The sequence below is a fragment of the Canis aureus genome, chromosome 28 (genome assembly GCF_053574225.1).
Source record: "Canis aureus isolate CA01 chromosome 28, VMU_Caureus_v.1.0, whole genome shotgun sequence".
In the NCBI taxonomy this organism is placed as follows: Eukaryota; Metazoa; Chordata; class Mammalia; order Carnivora; family Canidae; genus Canis; species Canis aureus.
This window is the reverse complement of record NC_135638.1, coordinates 18,316,930-18,337,929: the sequence shown is the minus strand read 5'-3', so window position 1 is coordinate 18,337,929 and position 21,000 is coordinate 18,316,930. Positions and strand designations below refer to the sequence as shown.

The window sequence follows — 21,000 nt, the reverse complement described above, 5'->3', positions numbered from 1 at the left end:
AAAGGAAATCTCATCTCATCTCACCTGGAAACCTCATCTATTATTATGAGCCAAAGAGCATATGCTTCAGGTAGGAAAAAAAGAACATGAGAAGACAAAAAGGATGTTCCAGATCTCTCTTTATTTCACATATGATTCTTATAATCTTATCCTTAGGATTATTGGGTCTTAAAATGGAGCAGAATTAGGAGACCAGAAAATATCAATATATAAAATATTGGTGGAAACACAATGAACATGATGATCTGCATTGTTTTCTATCTGCTTTTTAATATTAGAACACTTTGAGATATAGTAGTTACAGGGATAAGGTCTTTATATCAGCAACAATAAAATTTTTTAAAAGGTGCAAAGGATGAAATGTGATGGAAAGTAGTCAAATTTCAAATAGTTTCAAGTTATATTAATGATCCTTTGACCAAATGACTAATCAATAATCCAGAACAGAGGATGGCAAACTATAGTCCATGAGTCAAATCTGGCTATTAATTTTTTAAATAAAGTTTTATTGGAGTATAGAGTTTTGTTTGCATATTGACTATGGCTTTCACAATACAGTGGCAGAGTCATATAAGGTGCAACAAACATCATATGTACCCCACAAAGCTACATATTCTTGTATTCATATTCTTTGAACTTCTGATCATTTGGGGGGTATATGCCTTTAAAAATAAAAATATAGAAAAACATTGGCATGCAATTATTAATTATGGTACAATTTTCAATGGTAAAAAATTGGAAGGAAATTGTTAATTATGATATAAGAACTGGACTGAATGTTATGGAATCATTGACTATTTTAATTAAAAAATATTCAGTAAAAAAAGTCTATGGTGGCATGTTACACAAAACAAGTAGGTATTAAAGTGGTGTACATTATGAATATGGTTAGCTATAGTAGCACATTTATAAAGACAAAGGAAAAACACAAAATTACAATAATTATGTTAGAGTAACAGTATATGATAGTCTTGTGATATGTTTGATTTGTCTAGGCTGTAGACCCAAATTATTTAATCAAACATAGACTTAGGTGTGGCTGTGAAGGCATTTTGTGGATGTTATTAAAATCCATAATCAGTTGACTTTAAGTAAGAGAGATTATCCTAGATATTCTGGGAGGGCTTGATTCAGTCTGTTGAGAAGCCTTAAAAGTAAATCTCAAGCTTCCATGATGAAAAGGAAATTCCATCTATGGACAGCGTTTTCAGCCCTATAGAATTCCTGCCTGCCCTTCCTGAAATATTCCTTATGTATTTTAGACTTACCTCGCCAGCTCCCACAATCATATAAGTCAGTTCTTTGCAATAAATCTTTCAATATATATCTCTTGCTGATTCCACTTCTCTGGTTTAATCTTGATTGATACTGATTTTGATAACTGGTAGTTGAGTGCTGCTGTGACAAATGCCTCAAAATATGGAAAAGACTCGGGGATTGGGTAATAGGTGGAGGCTAGAGGAATTTTGAGGAATATGAACGAAAAAGCCTACCTTGGGATTCCTGGGTGATTCAGAGCGAGATCCCAGGGTCAGGGATCAGTCCCGCATTGGGCTCCCTCCTGGGAGCCTGCTTCTCTCTGCCTATGTCTCTGCCTCTCTCTCTATGTCTCTCATGAATAAATAAATAAAATCTTACAAAAAGATAAGAAAAAGCCTACCTTGCCTTGAACAGACTGTTAGTGAAAATGAGAATGTTAACAACTCTCCTAGTGAGGACTTAGGATGAAGCAAGGGGCATGGTAAAGAAAACATGCTGTCTTAGAGAATACCTAAGTCATCATAAACAAAATATTTGTAGAAATATGAGAATTAAAGGAGCTGCTAATAATGGCTAAGGTGGAAAAGAGAAACTCATTATTGGAAACTAAAGAAAAGGAAATCCTTGCTATATAGTGGCAGAAAGCTTAGCTGAGTTGTCTCCTTTAGTTATGTGGAAAGCAGAGCTTGCAAATGATGAACTTGGATACTTTATTGAGATTTTCAAGCTAAGTGTGAACAATGCGGCCTGGTTTCTTCTTGCTGCTTATAGTAAAATCAAGAAGAAAGAAGTAAGTAAACTGTTAACTGATGAGCAAAAATTAAATAGGACTTGATGATTTTGGAAATCCTTGTCTATCTAGATTTCAAAAGCAAAAATCAAGAGATTTGCTGTCAGGAAAGCATGCTCTTAAGAGAAAGCCAAGGGTGTGGCTGGAAAATGTCTAGTGGCTCAGAAGGATAAAAAGGTCAGAGTATTCAGTCACATAGAAGGCTCTTTGAAGAGATTAAGCATGTGGTTCCTGGGTCTCTTGGCCCTATCAGCAGAAGCCAGGAATGTGATTATCCAAGTGAAACTTGGAGAATTCTCTTGTATGGAAAAAATTCTCATAACATACAATGGAGATCCACTAAGTTCTTAATAATGTAATATGAGCAGAAAACACTGTCAGGTTGGTCTAACAGGGACATTATCAACAGGCTGATAAAATGAATTAACTGAAAACATGTTCTGTCTTTGGAGAATGAGAAAGGACTTACTCCTAGAGTAGAATCAGGGCCCAGAAAGTGGAATCAAAAAGCACAGAGGATTATTTCTAAGACTTGAAGCTGAATGGAGCTCTCTCAGATGTCATAGAAATTGATATCAAACTGGGACCGATGACATGTTTAAAAAAAATTGTCTCCCCTTTCTTAAATGGAATGTCTATAAAATACTATCTCATACCTGCCCACCATTTTATTTTTTATGTGAATAACATTTTTTTGAGTTTCACTGGTTAATAATGAATTATGACTATGGATGAATTATATCCAGAGCCTCAGCCATACCTGATTTAGATAATGACATCTGAGGCTTTTAAACTGATGATATTTAGATAACATATTGAACTTAGAGTTGATGCTGTAATTGATCCAGACTTTGAAGGATGTTAAAATGGAATTAATATATTTTGAATGTGAGTTAGGGCCAGAGGGTAGGCTGTGATCAGCAGAACAATGCTCTCACCCAAAAGATGTGCATATCCTAATCCTCAGAACCTGTGAATAGTTAAGTAGCAAGGGGGGAGATTAAAGTGTCAGATATAATAAGGTTTCTAGTCAGCAAAATTTAAGAGATTGTTCTGGATTGTCTATAATAGTCCAATAATGTAATTCAACAGAACTTTAAATGCTGAAGAAGGAAGCAGAAAAGTCAATGTCCGAGTGATGCAATGAGAAAAAGATTCAGCTGACCACTGTTGGCTTTGAAGATGAAAAAGGGGTAACTATCCAAGAAATGCAGTCTTTTTAAGCAAGAAAAGGCAACAAACAAGAAAACAAAAAACCCGAAGTCATTCTCCCTTAGAGCTTCAAGAAAGTAATATGGTCCTGCTAACACTCTGATTTTAGTTCAATGAGATCCATTTCAGACTATGACTCTTAGGACCAAAAGATGATAAATTTGTGTTGTTTTAAGACACTAAGTTTATGCTAATTCTTTATACCAGCAATAGGAATAAAAAATACAGATTAAGGGATAAAATTTTTCTTACTTTTCTCCCCAAATTCTCTGTACTGTCTATATTATCTTTGGGATTGAAAATACTAACTTCTTTCTCAATTTCAGAAGAGATTGAAGATTCTCTCAATATTCCAAAGCTATTAGATGGAAGATCAAGAATTTAAATCTGTGACTTCTGTCTAACTTATATATGTTATCTAAATATGATGAAACAATGAAAAAAAAGGAAGGATATAACCTGGATGCCATTTTATAAATTCATACATTCGGCCAGTAATTATTGTGCTTCTTCTAGGGGCTGGCTTCATAGAGAACATTGAAAATACAAACCTAATAAGAAGGAGCTTGCTCTAGAGAAGCTAAATGTTTATATATATATATAGGTTAAAATATAAAAAATTGAAAAGTCTAACATTGCTGTGTTATGAAAGTCATTTTTTTTCTTGTGACAAAAAGACTTGACTTATTAGATAAGGATCCATGTGGGGGGTGAAGGGAAATAAGTTCTGATATGATGGATGGGATCATATTCTGAGAGCGTTTACATGTCAGATAGTTGACTTGGTAGTAAAAAATGACGAGACGTATATTGGCTTTGGAGAACCATAATGAAATCATTATTCAAACAAGATTGCTCTAGTGTCTTTATAGGACATTCAAAATGGAAACAGTAAGAGATGCCAATTAAGAAACTCTTGCAGTAATTCAGGTGCAAGGCCATGAGATATTAACTCGAGAGGTAGTGGTATAAACAGAGGAGAAGGAATGAATGTGAATAATTTTCAAAGAAATATTTATAGGTTTTCATAACTCTTTGACCTGATAAAAAGAAGGAAGAAATAATCATTGTGACTCTGTATTTATAATCTGTGAGGCATGAAATCAATCAGACCCAGCAATGGATCCAGTCTGTGTTTGTCAATGTCTAAAGCAGAAAAGTCAATCCAGTAGGGTTCTCTGAGATTAAATGCAAACCTTTAAAGAGAAAAAAAAAATGGTTTTGGGGAAACATAGGTCAAAAACTGGCATCGACTCTGTGGTAGGTAACATTTGCAAGAAATGGAGTAGGCAACAGTCTGTGAAAAAAAAAAAAAAAAGATGAATCCCTAGGGCTTGGGGAAGAAAGACTATGAGGGCCAAGTACCCAATGCTTGCAGAAATAGACTTGAGATTTAATCACACAAGATCCTAAGAGAATTTCTCAACAACCAACAGGCAGATGGAGATAATAGTTTTAGGCAGATGGGCTTTACATCTGATATACCACAAGGCTGTCACCTGGCCCTGAATTCCTAGAGAATATGATTTGACTGATATTATTACCTTGATATGTCTATCAAGCTTACATTTCTGGAACTGCATTATATGCCTTTGTAAAGTACCCAATGTTTTTTAAATACAAATCTTTGAATTTCATAATGAAAAAACATACATCTGACCACTGGTAAATGTATTAGGATTCAAAGATAAATAAAGTATGATTCCTACCTTTAAAAAAATAAAATCTAGTTTTACTTATATATGCTTATTGATTCAGAATCAAATGAACTGCTATATTTGAAAATCCGGTCTTGGGGAATAAATTCCTAAATATTGAAAATTGGCTAAAAATTACTTTTAAATGAACACACTCATTTTAAATTAGGTTAATATTTGTAGTTCAGTGATAGTGATTTAAATATAAATGAGGCTCCATTTTCTTACTTTTTAGACAAAATATAACTACTTCACAGTTCAAGTCTAGGCTTAAAGAAAAATGTGGCAGATGCTTTATGCCCTCTAGTGGCTACAAAGTATATCTTTATATCTTGCCTTAAATTTGTTTCAGTGGTTTTTGTCAAGAATGCATTTCACCTGTATGTCAGATATACTAATTTTACTAACATCGCACTAAAATATTCCATTAATTCCTACTTTGTCTTAACTGCAATAGTTCAAAGTAAAACTATAACCTCTCAGTGGGCTCAATCCCACAACCCTAAGATCATGACCTGAGCTAAAACCAAGAGTTGGATGCTTAACCAACTGAGCCACCCAGGTGCCCTTGCTTTCTAGAAATTTTAAACACAGATTTGTATTAATTAAAATATTACATTATATCCTTTTTCTTGTTTTTAGGTTTAAGTAAATGGCACAATATGATGTATAAATTACATTTTGTTGAGTTAAAAAAGACATTTTTGGTATTTGAGTATGTTGATACATGAGGCTCTATTTCATTTATTTTAATTAGTTCAGTATTTCACTATTTGGATATACCACAATGTATTGTTCCATTCTTTTACTAATGAACACTTGGGTTATTTTAAGTTTTTCACTTTTGCAAATAATATTGCAATTAATATTTCATAAATATTGAGTATGTGTCTCCTGTGAGATTTCCTCAGAGTATACTAAGAAGTGCAATTATTAGTCAGGAGACAGTCCCTAAGGTGAGGTCCAAAGATTTTCCTCTTTCTGATGTTCACACATTTGTGTAACCCACTTCCGTTGACTGAGCAGCTCCCATGATTTACTTCTAACCAATAGGATACGGCAAAGATAGTGACCTAGCTCTTACTTGATTAAGTTATGTTATATGACTATATCACAACAGACTGGAGCCAATATCCTACCTACAGGTATGATTAAATCAGCACTTATGTTAGCGAAGCCCATATGGCAAGAAACAGCAGATGGATTCCAGGACCTGAGGACTGCTTTTAGCCAATAACCAGAAAAAATCAGGATCTTTAGCTATGCAGTCAGAAGGAAATTGTTTTAGCCAACAACTTGAACTTGGAAGCTATAGTGGGCAAAATAATGACCCCAAAGATGCTCACATCCTAATCCTTAGACCCTGTGAATGTATTACCTTACATGGAAAAAGAACTTTCCAGATGTGATCAAGGTTAAAGATTTTGTGATGGAAAGAACATCCTGGATTATCCAGGTAGATCCAATCTAATGATAAGAGATTTTAAGAGCAGATAACTTTTCTTAACTTCTTTTTTTTAGTAGTTAGAGAGAGGAAGAAGGGTCAGAGAGATACCAGATTGCTAGCTTGGAAGATGGAGAGAGAATCATGAGCCAAGGAATATAGGAAGTCTTCAGGAGCTGAAGAGGTAAACCAAAGTTTATAGTTGATATAGTGGTCTGCTAAACTTTCCATTTTATTAACTGTAGTAAATATCTTTATCCTGAGTAAAGATCCTAATATCCCTGTGTTGGTGGTAATAATAGACTACTTGTAGTTGTAATGTGCCTAGTGTTCCTATTTCCATCCATCTTTCTTTTCTTTTAAATAGACTATTTAAAACAACCAATAGGCTATACGTGTATATTTTTAAGAGGTATGCCTGCTGTGTATAATAGCAATTTAATAAGGATTTGTAAACATTACATTATTTAAAATCCTAAATGTTTATGCTTTTCCATTTTTAAAATATATTTACAATAGAAACCTCTTGACACATAACTTTTGAAAATTGTTGAAAAGGTTAAAAGCTAGTTTGCAGTATCTCTATTCATATGTCCAGGTTCAGCATGACACTGATATTGGGCCAAAGTAGGGAGTAAATATACTAGCTAGTAACTTATAATGTGTTTTTGAAGTCTAAAACCTACCTAGAGGTACTCTGTACCAGAATGTCTGCTTTCTTTTATTGAAAATATATAAATTAATGGTTTATATCTATTTTACCAGTTTAAAACCAGTCTACTTTAGCTCCCTTACCAAAGGAATATAAAAGAGCCATCCAGTGAACTTATATTTTGGCTCTGCTGAGTCATGACTTCCCACACTTTTCTTGATGCTTGATCCAAAGATGAAGCACATCCTGCATCTGAGAAATTGTGCCTAGAAATATCCTTGTCTCTTATAGTTGTCTATACTTTTATCCTTTTACGTTTATTAAAGCTTTATGTGAGTGTATGTTGGTTCATCACCTCCTCAGGAGTTTCCCGGGTGAAATAGAAAACTGGTCCCTCATACTTGGAGGGCAGGGAGCAACTGAAGAAAGAGGTAGGCCATTCCAGGTTGGTAGGTGGTATGTTTAGTGAGCAAAGAGAATTCATAATCAGTGCATGTCTTGGGCAGCAGCAAGGTAAATAGATCTTTGCACCTTTCCACTTCTTAAAAGTTTATATAGGATCCTCAACTGGGTTCAACACACTGGACTATATACTGTCCAGATGATCTCAGCACCACATCACCATCTCAAAGCTTTTATGTCTTTGGGGCAACATCTGGGAGTGGGTAAGGTAAGCAGAAACCACATTCCATGGGTAGGGAAGGTTGTGAGGAGTCTCTGATTGCCAAGGTGCACCTTATAAGTCAACTGGCAGCAGTGTCTTTCTGAATACCTCCCCCAACAGTATATGCTGTGGTTTCATGAGTTCTTTCAGTTATCTGATCTTGTGTAATTTGCTGCCATTAGTGCTCCAAACAGGATGCTTGCTGTGGCCCTTGCCTCTACAATTAAATGATGGATAAGACTTAATAATAGTGAAAGGGAATATAGGGAAGGGAGAAGAAATGTGTGGGAAATATCAGAAAGGGAGACAGAACGTAAAGACTGCTAACTCTGGGAAACGAACTAGGGGTGGTGGAAGGGGAGAAGGGCGGGGGGTGGGAGTGAATGGGTGACGGGCACTGGGGGTTATTCTGTATGTTAGTAAATTGAACACCAATAAAAAATAAATTAAAAAAAAAAAGACTTAGTTTGTAAGAAAGAAAGATGAGGAAATGGGATGTGAAGGACCTTTGATGCCAGGCTACCTCCCCCAGGCTAGCCTTCAATTCAGTGGTATTGTGACCATTGACAGCAGGATAAACATATCAACTTGGCAGTGGGCAGATCTGGAGCTGAAGCAAATACCTAAGCGGATGAAAAAAGAAATTCAGACAGGAGGGAAGTCAGTCAAGAATTCTGTGCCTTGGCTGCTGTTAGCTGCTTTGGCAAAAATGAGAGTAACTAAGAAAAAACACAAGGCTTCTGGTCTGCCAAGTTATCACCATTGATTCTGTCTGTAACAGGAAGAGACATGATGAAATCAGGGAGTAGTACAAATACTTCTTTTGATCAGAAGGTTACCCAGTCTAACTGATAATCACTAAAAAGATTATCCAGGCTTTGGATGAGGTAAGGGGGAAAGTGGGGATCAAGAGATGCCCCAAATGTGGAGTATTCAAAGAGTTCAGTCTACTTTCTGCAGAAATGTGGATATCCTAATCTGTTGAGCCAGTGGAAGGCAGGGTTATGTGAGAGGAGGAATAGTCCAACTCTGCATTTATACTAAACTGAACAATCCTGAGGGTGCTGAAATGTTAAAAGTGCAAACACCTTCAGATTGATTACATAAGGACAAAATATGCTCCAATTTTAAAATGGCTTTTCACTCAAGAAACAATTTTTATGTGATAAATGGTGCTCGAATGTTTGGGATGCTTGTGTGACCCTCCTGTTGGGAAATAAAGGCATATGAGAAAAGCTGTCACAGCACTACTGGCTCAACTCCTAAAAGGTTAAGTGATGGGAAGTGTATTAGAAATATTCAGGGGAAGGGCAGCCCCAGTGGTGCAGCGGTTTAGTGCCACCTGTGATCTTGGAGACCTGGGATAGAGTCCCACGTTGGGCTTCCTGCATGGAGCCTGCTTCTCCCTCCTCCTGTGTCTCTGCGCCTCTCTCTCTCTCTCTCTCTCTCTCTCTGAATAAAATAAAAATAAATTTGAGTGAATAAAATAAAATGAATAAAATAAAAAAAAATTCAAGGGAAAAGGATTATTAGGGTTAAAAGGATTTTAAAAACACTCAGGACAATTAAACAGGTTGGTATAATTGGTTAAAAAAATCATGAAAAAAGAAGAGGGAGATGGAATAACTACTAAAATTTTAATTTTAATAGATTGCTGGAGAGATTATCTGGCTCATCTGTACCACAACTCCAAAAGTTACAAAATGATTTGTTCAATTTATCTTAGCCATAGTAAATTTTTTAAAAATCTCGTGATAGAAAAAAATAAGGATCCTCATAAACAACACTGACTAAAACAATGTGGGTTAAAGAAAATATATCAAATTGGTCCCAGGATGGAAAGGGTGGCGCCATTGATAGCAGGGAATCCAAGACCTTTTGCCTTGTTGTGTGTGAAATATCATGAGTGCGATGAAGAAATTTTATTGGAATTGTTCTACGGTGGCTCATAGTTTGCTATCATACCTAAACCTGCTAATAAAAAGCAAAAAGGCAACATAATTAAGTTTCAAGATTGTGATAAATTGTCAATGACATAAAATTGAAAATACAACTTGAAGTAGAAATTTATGAACAAAGGTTACTCAAGGTTGTGTACCAACTCTACCAGAATGTATTATTGGAATGTATGTGACATCTTGAATGGGAGGGATGGGAAGCTCTTCCCTTTCTCAAACAATTGGAGGAAGGGATATAAAAATCTACTCTATATACTATTTTAATTGTTATGCTAAATGGAAATTCTTAGAAAGACCTAACCCACTCAAGTGATTAACAGAAAACAATAGAGCATACCTGGGGGTCATTAATAAATTCCTGATTTGGTTAAGGATGTTAGATACAAGTATAATAACACCCACAAAATATCCTATTTACTAATCCAGTATGGCTTGTAAGAAAAGTTGAATCTCAGAAGTTAATTGTAGACTACGAAGGACTGAAAAAAATGCTTCTTCCAACAGCATCAGCCATGCCTAATAGTGTAACACTTCATATTTCCAATAAGCTAGGAAGGATTAGTATTCTGTGACTGATTTATCTAAGTTTCTTTTTTAACTTCATTTATGGAAGAAAGTCAAAATCATTGTGTATTCCTATTGATGGGAATTGTAAATTGGTGTGGCCATTGTAAAAAACAGAATGGATGTTATTTAAAAAAAAAGCTAAAAATGGAAATACCTTATGAACAACTAGTAGTTCCACTACTAGGTATTTACCTAAAGAAAATATAAATACTAATTTGATATATCCACTCCTAGGTTTATTGCAGCATTACTTATAATAGCCAAAGTATAGAAGAAATCCAAGTGTCCATCAATAGATGAATGGATAAGAAGATGGGGTGTATATATGGTGGAATATTACTCAGCCCTATTAAAGAATGAGATCTTGCCATTTGCAGCAACATGGGTAGACCTAGAAGGTATTATGCTAAATGAAATAAATGAAAAACAAATGCGATATGATTTCACTTATATGTGGAACAAAACAAATGAATAAACAAACAGCAGACACAGACTCATAAATATAGAAAACAAATGGGTGGTTGTTATTGGGAGAGGGTTCAGGGGGTTGGCAAAAAGGGACAAAGGAGAGTGGAAGGTACAGGCTTCTAGTTATGAAATGAAGAAGTCTCAGGGTAAAAGGTAAAGCATAGAGAATATAGTCAATGGTATTTTAATAGCATTGTATGATAATAGATGGCAGCTATATTTATGGTGAGTGTAGAATACACTTATTGAATCACTATATTGTACACCTGAAACTAATGTAATGTAACATTGTGTGTCAATTATACTTCAATTTTAAAAAATCATTGTCTATTCATGTTGGGCAGAATCCAATACAGATTTACTGAGCCTCCATAGGGTTATTTAAATTCTGCTTAGTACCATAACTGGTTCAATTTGATCCAATTGAAATGTGCTGGTATACATTTTATTGATGATAGAATGCTGATCTCCATCTGAAGTGGAGATGTTAAAGCGATTAAAAGTGCTGATTAATCATGTCAATCACTACCAGAGACCAGCTAGCTGTAGCCAGCTAAAAATGTAGGTTCAAGAATACGTGGTAACATTCGTAAGAATTACTTGGGCCACAGACATTAGCAACATTCCTCAAACAACCAAAAATAAGCTACTGTTTTCTGCCAGCTCAAAAATTGAAACTAAAATTAATTTGTTTTGTTTCATAAAATTAGCCCCTACTCACAAAGTTACCAGAAAAAAAAAAAAAGAAAAGAAAAGAAAAACTGAATTTGAATGGGGCTCTGAACAACGGCAGCCTACCATGGGGTGTCAAAAAGCCATGACCTAATGGATCCTTCTGGAGTCATACAACCTCAATGATGATCAAATAATCAAAGTGTCAGCAACTTCAACCATACTTGCTGAGGCCTTGGCCAAAAGCTTGTTGCTGCCTCCCAGTGGTACCCACTGAGATTTTGGACTTGAAATTTTCCTAATGCAATTCCCAGCTCTAGTCTCTGACAAACAATTGTTCACCTGTTATTGTGCTTTAGTTAAACCTGCTGCTATTACAGAAAGATGTAAAATTATTTTGAGATCTGAAATACACATTATGGCATGCAGCATGTAAAAACAACATTCTAACAGGAAAAGAAATCCAACAGATACTCATCAAATGGAAATGGACCACTGAATACATAAATGTGGCTTCCATGCCTTTGGGTTATTAGATCCCCTGAGCAGAGTTACCTAACCCTGTAGCTGAAGGGCCTTACACCCTATGATAATTTTTTTTAAAGATTCTATTTATTTATTCATGAGACACAGAGAGAGAGAGAGAGAGAGAGAGAGAGAGAGAGAGGCAGAGACATAGGCAGAGGGAGAAGCAGGCTCCATAAGGGAGCCCTATGTGGGACTCAATCCTGGGACTCCGGGATCACATCCTGGGCTGAAGGCAGGCGCTCAACCACTGAGCCACCCAGGTGTCCCCCTATGATCATTTCTCAAGGAAGCCAAACAAGCATCATGGTTTACAGACAGTAGTTCCAAGCTAGAAGGACAACATTCAGTCTGGAAAGCATTATGACAGTTAATTGGTTCTACACTAAATAAAGAAGGTAAAGATAAGTCTGCTCAATGGGTAGAATTAAAAGTGTGTTCCTTATGGTATCGGAGGAACTAGGTCATAAAAATAAGGATATGATAATGGATTTTTATAGATTTTTGGATAAAAGCCAATGAACTAGAAGTATGATTCGGAAGATGAGCCTTATAGACTGGACCATAAGAGGTACCTTAGCATAGGGTGCTGCACAGTAGAAGATCTTAAGAAGGAGGAAAGTCCAGGGGTGCCTGGGTGGCTCAGTCGGTTAAGCTTCTGGTCTTAATTTCAGCTCAGGTGATGATCTCAGATGGAGTTGCTCGGGGCTCCACACTCAGCAGGCAGTTGACTTCTCTCTCTCCTTCTGCCTCTCTTTATGCTTGCTTATGCACTCACATGCTGCATGCTTTCTCTCTCTCTCTATCTCTCTGTCTCAAATATATCTTAAAAAAAAAAAAAAAAGAGGAAAGTCCAAATGGAGTAGGTTGAAGCCCATCAACAAACAAACAAAAACAAGTTTATAAACAAACACACAAATAAAGACAGCCAGAACCAGAAATTGCATAACCACATTTGGTCTTTGGATGGCTTCTTCATTACAGTAGATGAGCAGCCATGAAGAATTTGAGCAATGCAATGATGGGCAGCAAAATAATGTATCCTACTGTCTCCTGTCTGATGAGAAAGTATCCTGAGAGCTGCACTGGGAAGTCTCAGACCTCTTTAATGTTTGTCTATGCTTTGTTTCTCCTGCTATATCATATTATTTAGCTTTATTTTAAGCTTAATGTGTATAACCCCTGAAATCTTGAGATCCTGCCATCTGGATCAGTATAATTAATGTAATCATATCAAATTTAAAACACTCTTAAACAATATTTCTGTTTTTTAAGGATCATGATTATCCAATCTTGTTATAGTTGAGTCTTCTAAATCTTATTTATGGTAGACTTTCCTTCATGTGTTTATTTATTATTGACTTTCATATGTGTGCTAATCATTGGTGAGGCTTTGTGTGGGGTAATCCTGTAGAGCTAGGGTTGGGGGTACACAGAATAAAACTCTAGAATAGTTTTGTGTTTGCTTTTGTAAGGTGCCCCAGGGATTCCACCTCCAGAGGCTGACTTCTTTTCTTTCTTTTAAGATTTTATTTATTTATTAGAGAGAGAGAGAGAGAGAGAGAGGGAGAGAGAGAGAGAGAGCACCCACAAGCAGGGGGAGCAGCAGGCAGAGGAAGAGGGATTAGCAAGCTCCCTGCTGAACAGAGAGCCAGACACAGGGCTTGATCTAGGATCCTGGGATTGATGCTGGGATCATGATCTGAGAAGAAGGCAGAAGCTTACCAACTGAGCCACACAGGCACTCCCAGATATTGATTTCTTATATTAACTTTAGCAATTTCCAGATCTCAGGACCTTCGCAAATTTTATTTATTTTTTCATGTGTTGGATATTGCTTTATTTTTTTAAGTTTTTATTTAAATTCCAGTTAGTTCATATACAGTGTAATATTAGTTTCAGGTGTACAATGTACTGATTCAGCACCCACACACAATACCTGGTGCTCATCAAGAGTGTACTCCTTAATACCTATCACCTATTTAACCCTCCCCACCCAACACACTTATCTCCCCTCTGGTATCCATCAGTTTGTTCCTTATAGTTAAAAGTCTGTTTCTTGACCTTTGAAAATTTTAATATAATATGCTTAACATGATAGACTATAAAATATAGCAGGAGTGAAGTCAGCAAAAATTGAACAGCACGAACTCCAGGGGCCTGTCCCTGACTATAAACACTGAAAAACTGGCAAATCTGTCAGACTCAACCTTATAAGGAATTCTGGAAGATAGTCAAAGGTTTAAAGCAAACAAGCGAATGTTTAACTAGGAGACAAGCCACTGAAACATGGTAGGAGAGGTTTTGGGCATTTTAACTTACCTTTGTTCTACTCTACTCTCCAGGATGTTAGCAGTCTTGAAAATCGCAGCCTATGTTCCTGGTGTGAGGACCTGGTTCCAAAAGGAGCAGAGTGGACCTTGTTCCCTAGGAATTGTGTTTGTCTCTTTTTAATCTGTCTGTAGGCTCCCTGGAGGACTGATGCAAGGATCTAAACTTCATTTCACCTAACTCAGAACTGTCAAAGTGCAGAGAAGTGCCTTCTGCATGTTCATCAGAAACACAAATGAAAGGCAAATGAACTTGTTCTGCCTGGGGAATAAAATAACAGTTGTAGAAAACAATAGACATGCTTAAAGTCTGGATAGAAAAGCTGGAGAGTGTGACATTTTGGTGCATAAGGATTTTAAAAGCATCTGTATACACTGGAAAATCTAGAAGGCCACGTACATACACAGGGCAGTATGTGTGCTCAGAAAACACTGGACAAGAGCATATGCTTTCACGTCTGGCAGATCATTATGGTCAGTGCAAACAAGAAGAATCAAATGGAGAATTAAAAGAGTTTCTACCATCTTTCCCCCAAGGGCACTGATTTTGACAGTCATCCATGTTTGAGAGCATCTTTTATGAAAGTCTAGTAGTCCAAAGGAGAACTTCTAGCATATTTTGGTGGGGGGTGGGAATCACAGATGAAATGCAATGAGGAGGCTAGGAGGAACAGTTCCACATTACCAGCATTATTCCTTCTGTAGGTGGTGCAGCTCAGTGCCAAGAGAAACATTCTCATTTAGAAAAATAAGAGCATGTGAGTGAACACCTGGCTTCTCAGATGTATTGAACACAGGACAGAGACCCATTTCTTTCTCACTCCACCCAGAATACTGAGGTGTGCTGATGACTGGGAGGTAGGAACAATAGGAATCATACCAAGTATCTTTGCTGAGCACAGTAGTATGAAATAATAATCAATGGCTGGAAGAAAACTGGAAAATTCACAAAACATGGAAATTAACATACTACTGAAAAACCAGTGAGTCAAAGAAGAAGTAAAAAAGAAAAATTGAAAAGTATCTTGAAGCAAATAAAAATGGAAACAACATATCAAGACTTATGGGATGCATCAGAAGCAATTTTAAGAGGATAGGTTTGAGTGCTAAGCACCTACATTAAGAGAAAAGATCTCATATGGAAATTAACAAACCTTCAGCTAGACTGACAAATAATAAAGACACAAAATCATAAATGAAAGAACAGACATTACAACTGATATCACAGAAATGTAAAGGATCATAAATACTGAATTCTGAATATAGAATACTATGAACAATTATATGCCAAAATAAATAACCTAGAAGAAATGGATAAATTCCTACAAATACACAATCTAACAGGACTTAATGATGAAGAAATAGAAAATCTGGACAGAACTATAATGAGTACGGTAATTTATTTAATCAGTAATTCAGAACTTCCAACAAAGAAAGGTCAGGAAAAGATAGTTTCACTGGTGAATTCTACCAAACATTTAAAGAATTAATACCAATCCTTCTCAAAGTCTTCCAAAAAATTGAGAAAGAGGAAACACTCCCAAATTAATTTTGGAAGGACAGCATTACCCTGGTGCCAAAATTAGATAAGGGTACTACAAGAAAAGAAAACTATAGGCCTATATCCCTGATGAATACAGATGCAAAAATTCTCAACAAAATACTAGCAAACCCAATTCAACAGCGCATTAAAAGGATCATACACCAAGATGAAGTGGGATGGATATATGTGTGGAATGCAAGGATGATTGAACATATGGGAATCAATAAGTGCAGTAATCACTTTAATAAAATGAAGAATAAAAATCATATGGAGATATCAATAGATGCAGAAAAGGCATGTGACAAATTTCAACATCCTTTCATGATAAAAACTATCAACAAATTGGTTTTAGATGGAATATAACTCACCATAGTATGACATATGACAAGCCCATGGCTAAAATCATATTCATCAGTGAAAGGTTGCAAGCTTTCCCTCTATAATAAGGAACATAACAAGGGTGCCCCATTTCACCACTCCTATTGATCATAGTACTAAGCGCTCAACAGGGAGCCTGCTTCTCCCTCTCCCTCTCCCTCTTCCTCTGCTCCATCTCTCTCACTCACACACACTCTCTCTCAAATAAATAAATAAATAAAACCTTTAAGAAAAAAGAAATTTAAGGAAATGGTTAGAAGTAAATTTAACCAAGGAAGTGAAATATCTGTACAGTGAAAACTATAAGATATTGGAAAGAAATTGGAGGAGACACAAGTAAGTGGTAAAGTATCTCATGTTTGTAGATAAGAAAAATTAATATTGCTAAAGTTTTCTTCCTATCCAAAGCCATCTATCTACATATTCATTGTAATGCCTATTACAATTTCAATGGCATGTTTCACAGAGATAGGAATGAAATTCTAAAATATTTGTGGAATTATAAAAGACCAAATAGCTAAAAATATCTAGAAAAAAAATGCTGGAGACCTCATACTTTCTGATTTCAAACTTAATTACAAAGCTATAGTAATTAAAACAGTATAGTATTGGCATAAAAACAGACCATAGACAAACAACAGAATCAAGAGCCCAAACACAATCTCATATATAAATAACCAACTCATATTTGATAAGGGAGCCAAGAATACTCAATGGGAAAAGCATAATTTCTTCAATAAATGGTGTTGGGAAAACTGGATATTCATATGCAAGGGAATGAAATTGGACCCCTAATTTACATCACTCACAAAAGTAATTTGAAATGGGTTAGACTTAAATGTAAAATCTGAAACTATAAAACTCCTAAAAGAAAGCAAGGAAAAAAGTTCTTTGACATTGTTCTTGACAATTTTTTGGATATGATACCAAAAGCACAGGCAACAAAAGTAAAAATTAACTAGTAGAACTACATCAAAATAAGACCTTCTGCACAGTAAAAAAAAAAAAAAAAAAAAAAGAATCAACAAAATTAAAAGGCAACCTACAGAAAGAGAGGAAATATTTGTCAACTACACATCTGATAAGGGATTAATATCCAAAATATATAATAAACTCACAATTCAATGATTAAAAAAAAAGAACCGATTAAAAAATTAGCAAAGAATCTGAATAGACCTTTTCTAAAGAAGACATGCAAATGACCAATAGGTGAAAAGGTGTTCAATATTTCTAGTTATCAGAAAAGTGCAAATCAAAACCATGATGAGCCAGCTTCTTGTACTCATAATAGTAACTATTATCAAAAAATACAAGAAAATAAGTGATGGCAGGCATGTTGAAAAGAGGGAACCCTTGTGCACTGTTGGAGGAAATTTAAATTGGAACTACTACAGAAACCAGCTTGAAGATTCTTCAAAAAAATAAAAATGGAACTACTATGTGATCTAGCAACCCCACTTTTGGGTATGTATCCAAAGGAAATGAAATTACAATCTTGAAGGGATATCTGCACCCCATGTTCATTACAGCAGTATCCACAATAGCCAAGATATGGAAATGACATGTGTCAATCAATGGATGAATGCATAAGGAAAATGTGAAAAAATATATATATATTTCAGGTATGAAAGAGAAAATTATTTGTAACAATATGGATGGACTCTGAGGGCATTATGCTAAGTGAAATTAATCAGAGAAAGACAAATATTATGTGATCTCATTTATATTTAGAATCTAAAGCCAAATTCATAGAAACAGAGAGCAGAATAGTGTTGTCAAGTGCTATCGGGTGGATAAGTGGAGAGATGTTGCTCAAAGGGTACAAACTACCGCTTATAAGTTGAATACATTTTGAGGATCTAGTCTAATGTACAACATGTGACTATAGTTAACAATACCATATATTTTTAAAATATTTTATTTATTAATGAGAGACAGAGAGAGAGAGAGAGAGAGAGAGAGGCAAAGACACAGGCAGAGGGAGAAGCAGGCTCCATGCAGGGAGCCCAACATGGGACTCGATCCTGGGGCTCCAGGATCATGCCCTGGGCCGAAGGCAGCACTAAACCGCTGAGCCACCCAGACTTCCCAACAATACCGTATTTTATACTTGAAAATTGCTAACAGACTACATCTTAAATGTTCTCACCACAAAACACATATGTGGACACACACATCCACAACACAGACAACATTGTTAGTATGTCAGGCAGTGGATGTAACTAATTTTATTGTGGTAATCATTCTGCAATATATGTATGTGTTTCAAATCATTATGTGGTACACAAACTTGCACAATGTTATATGGCAATTCTATCTCGGTAAACCTGGGTGGGGGGAAGAAACTAAGGCAGAGTTGTAAATTAATTGGCCATATGCTAAAGGAATGTTTTGCCAAAAAGGATTTTTAAATTTCTCTTGCTTCATTTTTTTTTTTTTTTTAGTTTTTCACTCAAGGCATTTATGGAAATATTTGTCAAACCAATAGCTAACACTAAGCTAAAAGAAAAGAGACTTCAGAAACCACACATGATTAAAAAAAATAACAATCTTTCCCAAAAAAGTTTAGAAAAGTTGCTAAACAGTTACAGCTCCACACAAAGCATAAACAAAAAATTCTGTAATGATGTAGAATCTGATTTCCAGTGTTTCCATACTATACCATTCAAAATGTCCAGTTTTGGGGGCACCTGGGTGGCTCAGTTGGTTGAGCATCTGACCCTTAGCTTTGGCTCAGGGCATGATCTCAGGGTCCTGGGATGGAGCACTGCATCAGGCTCCTCATTCAAGAGCAGAGTCTACTTGTCCCTCTCCCTTTGCCCCTCCCCCTGCTTACTCTCTTTCTCAAATAAATAGATAAATCTTCAACATGTCCAGTTTTCAACAATACATTATGAGCTATTCCAAAAAATGAGAAACTGTGACCCATTCACGGGAAATAAAAAGGGGGAGGGAGATTAACAGAAACTGCTCCTGATGTAACATAAGCATTGGACTTAACAAGACAGAGACTTTAAATCAATTATCTTACATATGCCTGAACAGATTAAGGAAACCATGGACAGAGAGCTAAAGGAAAGCAGGAGAACAATATCTCAGCAAATGGAGAGTATCAATAAGGAGAGAGAAATTACAATAAGGAACCAAAAAGAAATTTTGGAGCTGAAAAGCATAATAACTGAAATGGAACATTCACTGTAGGAGTTCAAAAGCAAATATGAGCAAGCCACAGAAAGAAATAGTACATTTAAAGTTAGGTCAATTAATTTGTCTATTTGAAGTATCAGAAAAAAATTGAATAGAGCCTCAGACATTGTAGACACCATCAAATACACAAACATACACATAATAGGAGTTCAGAAGAAAATGAGAGAGAATGAGACAAAAGTATTTGAAGAAATAATGTCCAGAATCTTTCCAAGGTTGATGAAAATTATGAATCTAAACATCCAAGAAGCTCAATGAATTCCAAATTGGATAAGCTAATGGACATTCATGTATAGACACATTATAATCAAACTATCAAATGATAAAGACAGAGAATTTTTAAAGCCTCAGAAGCAAATCATAACATAAAAGGAAATCTATACAAGATTAACATTTCACTCTTTTATCAGAAACTATGGAGGCCAGAAGGCAGTGGGGTGATATCTATCAGACACTGAAAGAAAAGAAAAGAGAAAAGGAAAGAAAAGAGTAAAAAAGAAAAACTGTGAGCCAGGAATTTTATATCTGGCATACTATCCTGGAAAATGTAAGAAGATTTAAAACATTCCCAGAGAAACAATAGTTGAGGGAAACCATTGCTAATAGTCGTCCCCTGTACACATGCTAGTGAGTCCTTCAGGGTGAAATAAAAGGATGCTGGAAAATAACTTGAAGCCATATGAAGGAATAAAGAATACAGGTAAAGATAATAATATATAAATATAAAAACCAGTATTATTGTATTTTTGGTTTGTAACTTCTCTTTTTGTTTCTTTATAATTTAGAAGACAAATGCAAAAAACAATAATTATAAATCTATTGTTAATAGGCACATACAATGTTGTAATTTGTGAAAATAACACTATAAAAGGAAAGGAATGGAGATATATATAGCAGCAGAGATTTTTGCAAACTATTGAAGCTAAGTTGGTATAATCTCAAACTAGGTTGTTACAAGTTTAAGATGTTAATTATACTTTCAAAGGTAACCACTAAAAAAAAAAAAGGAGGTAACAACTAAGAATATAATATCAAATATTCACAAAAAGAACTGAGAAGGGAATCATAATGGTATGTGACAGGAAGAAATAAAATTAAGGCATAAATGGAGGAATACAGAACAACAACAAAAAGATACATAGAAAATAAATAGCAAAATGCAGAAGTAGGTTCTTGCTTATGTTATTAACTTAAAAAGTGAATGAATAAAATTTTTAATTAAAGGATAGAAATTAGAGGAATGGATAAGAGACTCCCTTAAGAGTCAAAGAAACTAATAGATTGAAAGAAAAAGATGGAAAAATATATTCCATGCAAACCATAAAAAGGACTGAAGTGGCTATGCTAATATTAGAACAAATAAGCTTTTATGGAAAACATTGTTGCAAGAGGCAATGAACGATATTATATATTGATAAAAGGATCAATCTATCAAAAATACATAATTGTATACATATATGTACTTAGTAATAAGGCCTTAAATATATGAAACAAAACTTGGCAAAATTAAAAGAATAGACAGTTCTTAAATAACAGTTGAAGATTTAATACCCCATTTTCAGTAATGAATAGAACAATTAGAAGATCAGTCAAGAAATACAGGACTTGAACACCACCAAAAATTAATTTGATC

At 35.3% G+C, this 21,000-nt stretch overlaps 1 long non-coding RNA gene across 2 annotated transcripts in view; it reads right to left on the bottom strand.

Moving 5' to 3' along the window:
- LOC144300479 (uncharacterized) overlaps positions 1-21,000 on the bottom strand; it is an 80,006-nt gene that overhangs the window by 2,006 nt on the left and 57,000 nt on the right. For both annotated transcript variants that reach the window (XR_013367154.1, XR_013367153.1), the window contains 2 exons: positions 12,485-12,734; positions 9,062-9,161 (listed from right to left, as the gene is read on the bottom strand). This is a non-coding gene — a long non-coding RNA (uncharacterized LOC144300479). The remainder of the gene's footprint in view (positions 1-9,061; positions 9,162-12,484; positions 12,735-21,000) is intronic.